Genomic DNA, 6,905 nt, shown 5'->3' on the forward strand with positions numbered 1-6,905 from the left:
CCGTAGAAAAGTTACCTGCCAATTTTTAAAATGGCAAGAAATTGTTGCAAAACTGAAAATTTGCAGGAAATTTTCCTGCAAATTTAATCCGCAGGAAATTTTTGCAATATAAATAAACACATTTTCTTATAAGCCACATCCAATATTTACATTATTTTCAATATTAACTTCAAATTTTATTTTATGTAAAAGGTTAGTGATTTTGGATTGGACATAATAGATATATTAGTCAATTTGCATAATTGGGATCGCTTCCTTCTTGACAATTGGCCTGCTGCTGTATTATGTGCCAATCTTCGATTTCATGGTTTTTTTTTTGCCAAGTTTAATGGGAAGCTTATGCTGAAGGAATTGGAGAGTGAATATGAATGTGTATGAAAGGAGGATTCCTAGGTGCCCGCTTGTTTGTTGCAGATAAAATCTTAAAAGTTGTTGCAATATAAATAACTAACACAATAAATAAATTAATAATGTTAGTTAACTATACCTTCTTCATTGTTGCCTAGCTTTGCTCATAACCTAACTATACCTTACCTTGTATTTCACTGTAATTGTGGGTTTGTGGCACCCCTAGTGCCACATATTCAATATATTATTGACCGTTTCAAAAAAAAATGTATAAATATAAAATAGATATTTATTTACAAAATTTTAGTTTTTAACGATGATTTTTTATTTATCAATATAAATCAATTTTAATGTAAATTGATTTATATCTACATTAAACTTAAAGATTATATTGATAATTGGTTTTACCTATTAAAGTGGCTAATTTGATAATGTTAAAACACTATAAATATTAACTCTAAAAGCTAAATTAAATATTACTTGGTGAAAAAATGCAAATTAATTGGAGTCTAACTGGATAATAATTTTATTCGTTTAGACAAGGAAAATAGATTTTTAAAAAAATAGAGTGATTTGATGGAGATATAAATATACAGTGCACCGTGGATTGATGCGTGTTAAAGTGAAACGTACCTATAGGTTTGAATTTTGAGTTGTACGTCTCTCTCAACAAAAAGATACATATTTTAATGGATTAATGCATATTAAAGTGAGTACCGAAGCATGAAAATGAAAGAGAATACAAAGGTTGAACTAAAGTCGTAGTTGTTACTTTTGAATAAGCATAGGAGTCCAATAAATTAAACATAAAGATGAATATATAGTATATAATGTGGGCCCATAACCCATAGGTCCCTGGATCGAACCAGGCTGTGATACCAGGCTGTGATACCCATAGGTCCCTGGATCGAACCAGGCTGTGATACCAACTTAAATCTGAATAATTTTCATGTTATTGAATTGATGGATACAATAAAATAAATAGGCATAAAACATAATCAATCCCTAAAGTTTAGGAATTTAGATAAAACTGACTAAGGAAACTAAACTAAAAATTAGGAGAGAATAAACTAGTATATCTAAACTATATCTTATAGAATTATCTTAACATAGGCAAATGAAGTGATTAGCCTATGTAAAAGTAGACCTTAATGGAGATCAAGAACAAACAAATGAGACCAAAGTAGAGGAGAGAATGAACGAGAATGGATGCACCACTTGTCTAAAAGTTTCCACCAGGCACCTGAAAAAGCAAGCCTGGTATCAAGAGCACGTATAGGATCACAACCACAAACACTACCCCACAGTTCAATTCCTATTGCTTAATTAATGTGTTTCATTATATATATAGAGCAACTATTGAACCCAAATATAACAATCGTTTCCCAAGTTCATAGCAAGCTAAATATGAATTCTTCTGAGAATGAGGTCTAGAGTAATAGTAAATGATAAGCCACAATAATAGAGTATAAATTGTTACTATGCCTAGGTGAGGAAACTTTGCCAAAGTCTCAGCCATTGATAAACTTATAAATACCATGTATGAAAAAATAAAAGATATACCATATGCATGATATACCATGTAGTAAAATCAACTTGTATCTACAATCAACCATTACTTGTACCTACAATTAACCATGCCTTGCATAAAAATAAATGAAAAAATGAAAATGTCAAGGCAAAATCCATGTACTAAAAAATAAATGATAGATCCCTATGGCGTCGTTTGATCCATATAGCCGACCCCACCTAGTGGGATAAAGGCTTGGTTGTTGTTGTTGTATATGCATGATATACCATGAACTAGAGTCAACTTGTATCTACAATCCACCATAACTTGTACCTATAATCAACCATGCCCTACATAAAAGTAAATCCTCTTTCATTAAAAGAAAATGAAGATATTAAAGCAAAATCCTCTTTCAAAGAATGAAAAGGTATCAAATATCACCTTCAATATGATCACTATATTCATCACCATTGTCTTCATCATCTTCGTCATCACTTTCATTGTTATGTTGATGTGTAGACATTTCTATGTTCAAATTGACTCCAAAATGACTAGGAGACAAGAATCAAACAATAATCTCAAAAGGTTAACTCATAATAATGAAAAACAACAAAATTAAAAGAATAACTCTAACAGAAAATAAAATATATTTTAAAATATATTATTGAATATTTATATCTAATAATAACAATTAAAAAAAATAACATACAACAAGAGTAAATAAATTAGAAGCAGGACTATAATTTGGAAGTTAAGGAGGGAAACATACCTCTAACAGATAATTAAAAGTATCTAAACATCCAAACTATCACAAGGCACTTCATGGTACTGCATTATAAACTTAGATAATTAGAACATTATCTTTGAGTACTACATAAACAAAATAAAAATGACCTAGTAAAAAGGTTAATGACATAAGAAATAGAAAATAAGTAAACACTTCTTTTAATTACTCAATTTAAAAAGATGTTATTATATTAACAAGAAGGGCAGTGTTTTAACAAGAAAATTTATTGCCATATATTTTTAAAAAATTACTTATATCTAGAAGTATAAAGAAAAGAAAAGAAAAACGACTTAATATAATTTAACAACTTAAAATGAATAAGTATTCCATATTTTTGTTATTAAAATTGTGAATAAAATGATTAAATAAAATTTATCTTACGTAAATTGAAGAAAATTACGTAGATATTTTATATTGACAGATTCTAGCTTCTACTGCTCAATACCCTGTTCCCTCTGTTAGGCTTTCCAAAAATACATTCAATTAAAATAAAGCAGAAAAAGAAAATCATGTTACCAATAAGAATCAACTAGAACGTATAGGGAGAATGAAGAATAGTCATATATCAGCAAATCCAGAAGTCAGAAACAATATATCACCTCTCAAGTATCAATTAAATGTACTAGTCTAACAGCAAACTATCAATCTGTAATCTTAACAGTAGAAGCTAAGTACTTGACACCAATGAGCATCCAATATGCATAGAGAAATTCATGTGCCTTATTCTAAACAAATTTGGATCAAGTAATTCCAGTCCATGTCTGTCGTCACCTCTTTCATATGCATAAAGTGCCTCTGCAAGCTAAGTTCAAACAAGAGAAATGGAGGAAACAATTTTGACTAAGAAAAAATACATTTCCTCTGAATAAGCAAAGCAAAGCAAAAGCATGCTAATGAGAACCTTATTATAACAGCAACATCAGTAGAAAAGAAAACAACGCAGTTGTATAGGTTTTTCATGCAGTTATTTATTGCTGGGAAATAATCTGGTTGAACCATCCAAGTACGAGTATGAGCATGACACACAATATCTCTCAATTTTTTTAACTCAACAAAATGCAAACAATGAATCAAGAATGTAGAACCAAAACTGACTCAATAAGGACTTATTTACTAATCCAATCCAACAGTAATTAATTTTTTTAAACAAGTAAAAAGAGCCACAGCACCCAACCTAGAATCTACCCATTTGTGCAATATCCATCCCTACTTCTGAATGACCCGTAAATGATAAATTTCCGGTAACATTATTGGTTAAGGTTGTATGTGACAAAGTGAGTGCAACAAAGAAAGGTTGTCATGTCTCGTACTCCAACAGAATAAAGAATAAGAGCTATGAACTAGACATACTATCTAACTACATTTTCATATATTCATGGAAGCAGCTACTAAAGCATAGCATCATTACTCTCTGCATGCGTTGTTGTTTCTTTTTAGTCATCCTCAGAATCCTATAGTAAGATAACATGAATATGTCAGAATTATTGTATCTCAAATGCCTTATGCAAAATAAAACACTTTCACCTGTTTTTTAAGCCCTTTAGAAGATCTTCTGCTTTAGAAATTTCTCTGGTCTTTGCCAAAGTCCACACTATCAATACGTCGAAGTGCCACTCTAGGTACCAGTTTTCCTGTACATATAATATACATCCAAGAAATGCACAAGAAACATGTAGAGTGAATATACTTAAACTTCCCAAAAAAGAAAATTTTTCCAACATCATACTTGAGCGAGTGCTCAAAAGCTGCATCAAAATCATCACTAAGAAACACAGACAGTACATTTTTAAAAGTTTTTAATTCAAACTCATGTTTTATATGTAATGTGCATTCCTTCTTGAAAATTATAAATTTATGGGCTTTAAAATAGTTTGATATTGTTAAATATATATATTTTTCTTATTTGGTAACTTGGTACTTAGCATTCAATTTGCAATTTTTTTTTAGAAATTCATGTGCCTTATTCTAAACAAATCTTAGAAACAGAATTTCTAGAATCATTGCTGAGACAATCCTAAACTTCTTGACAGATTCTAGCTTCTACTGCTCAATGCCCAGTCCTCTATTAGGCCTTCCAGAAATACATTCAATTAAAATACAGCAAAAAAGAATTTACATGTTACCAATAAGAATCAACTAGAACATATAGGGAGAATGAAGAATAGACATATTTCAGAAAATCCAGAAGTTAGAAACAATATATCACCTCTCAAGTATCAACTAATGTACTAGTCAAACAGCAAACTATCAATCTGTATTCTGGATATGAGTGCACTTCAGCAATTTTAGAGTTTGAAGGTTTGGAGTATGCATTTTAATTTGCTATAGTAGGATAAGATTCTTCACCCATGTTCTGTAGTCTACAGAGTAATTTTTTTTTTTTTTCCAAAAACCAGAGCATTTTCTCTTAAATTTGATATCCGATTATGTTAAATGGTCTACTAACATATTAGATTGCAATATAGCAATAACAGTTGTTCACGTGTTCTTATTCAGCTACACAAAGAAAAAATGGTCATTTTTTAAAAAGGTAGAAACTCTAGAATCTCTAGTAATAAATTGTCATTCATTCTTGAGAAAACTCCACTTTCAATAGGGTTGAAATACATATAATGAATAGTTCATTCTATGAAAGTAGCATTAGAAGAATTCTGCACTCACATACTTGATAAAATTCAAATCAAAATCCACCAAGCCTAGCCAAATTGAAATTTAGTTAATAGTTCTACTATAACTGAAGAAGTTGAAGCCTGAAGACAGTGTTATTTGTGATATATATGAAACATTGTTAACTTTGTCAGACCTATAAGAATATGTTCGGGTGAAAGAGTTTTGATGAAAGGCAGCATACATTTTCATTTTAGAATGAAAGGAACAAGAATAGATATTACCTTGTAATCTCCCGGTCACCCCTTATTCATTTTCGTAAAAGAATTATAACTCTTACAAAACTGAGAAATTAGCATTCCCTTCCCTCTCCTGATTTGATTTTCAAGAAAAAAACAAAAATTAATATATAGATAATTGTAAGTTTGATTGAATTAAAATCACATGCAGCTGAGTGACTTATAATTCTCTCTGATTCCTTGTGAATATGAATATGAATATATCTAATCTTTTATATACTGTTTATCTTGTGTTCTGAGCTGAATGAAGTGAACTACCCTAGTTTCAATCAAATAAAAATTCCTTAATGTATTTTCAGTGTACAGAGATGTCTTCCATAGGGAAAAGCATATTCATAAGGAGCACAGGGGATGTGTGCAAGAACAATAATAATACGGTTTTGAATGGGAAGAACAAGTATGTGCAGTGGCAGTTTCAACTTAGATCAAAATCAAACAGGTTCAGAACATGGAAGAAAGCAAGGAAATCATATCAACCTTCAATTCGAAGCCAAGCCATCCTTACCCCAGCAACCCCACCCACCACCAAAAAGGTACTCTACACTGAGATAGCTTTTTTTACAGGATCTAGTTAACATTGTCTAAATTTTCACAAATACATTAATTACTCCATAAAGTGCAAGAAATCAAGCATACATTAAAATGAGAGACAAACAGAGACACACGTGATTAAATAGATAGACATCACAATAACAACAAGCACACACTCCTCTCCCTTGTTTCTGCTTTGTTCAGTCACTCCTCTCCCTGCATTCACACTTTCACATGCTATCAAATCCTAGCTAGCTCTTAACAAACAAAAATGTGGTTTAAAAAGGTATGCAATCAATAAACGAGACACATATCCAACCAACATCTTACCTTCAGCCAACATCTGCTTCTACATTTTTTCAGATTATAAGCATTGTCTTCTATCTCATTGAGTTGGTACTTCAACTCTACATTCAAAAGCACACAAAAAATGAAGTGTTATGCGGTGAGAAAAATTAGGAAAAGGAGAAAAAATGAAAACCCTAACAGATGTTGTGCAGTGCGAGGAAAGGAGAGAAGTGTTGTGGATGTGGCACGGTGGAGGTGATGAGGAAAATATTTTCAGTTTTTAAATTCATAAAATAATCGTAAATAGGAAAATTTGGAGGAAATATTACTTAAAAAAAAAACAAATTACCTGTAAATTTATATTTAAAACAAAATTTGTAGGAAAATAAAAAAAAAATCCTACAAATTTTTTTAAAAATTTTATTTTGTGACAAAAAAATTCATATAATTAATATTTTTGTAGTAAAATTTGCAAGAATTTTCTGCCAATTTAAAATTACAAAAATATTTGGAATAATTTATTGGAGATTCACAT

The 6,905-nt window shown here is 30.5% G+C and overlaps 1 long non-coding RNA gene across 10 annotated transcripts; it reads right to left on the minus strand.

The window, feature by feature from the left end:
• Window positions 1-1,148: 1,148 nt before the first annotated feature.
• On the minus strand, window positions 1,149-6,661 carry LOC109791038 (uncharacterized). 10 transcript variants are annotated; one of them, XR_014434363.1, is made up of 8 exons: window positions 6,413-6,642; window positions 5,537-5,624; window positions 4,170-4,276; window positions 4,054-4,096; window positions 3,321-3,447; window positions 2,628-2,686; window positions 2,300-2,409; window positions 1,892-2,208 (listed from the first exon to the last, which is right to left on the minus strand). It is a non-coding gene; the product is annotated as an uncharacterized LOC109791038 (long non-coding RNA). The 10 variants fall into 10 exon arrangements; XR_003803249.2 differs by lacking the exons at window positions 3,321-3,447; window positions 4,054-4,096 and adding an exon at window positions 1,149-1,591 and having other exon boundaries at window positions 2,146-2,208; window positions 6,413-6,639; XR_003803247.2 differs by lacking the exons at window positions 3,321-3,447; window positions 4,054-4,096 and adding an exon at window positions 1,149-1,591 and having other exon boundaries at window positions 1,928-2,208; window positions 6,413-6,639.
• Window positions 6,662-6,905: the final 244 nt, after the last annotated feature.

This window comes from Cajanus cajan, chromosome 1 (assembly GCF_000230855.2).
Source record: "Cajanus cajan strain Asha chromosome 1, NIPB_CcT2T_4, whole genome shotgun sequence".
In the NCBI taxonomy this organism is placed as follows: Eukaryota; Viridiplantae; Streptophyta; class Magnoliopsida; order Fabales; family Fabaceae; genus Cajanus; species Cajanus cajan.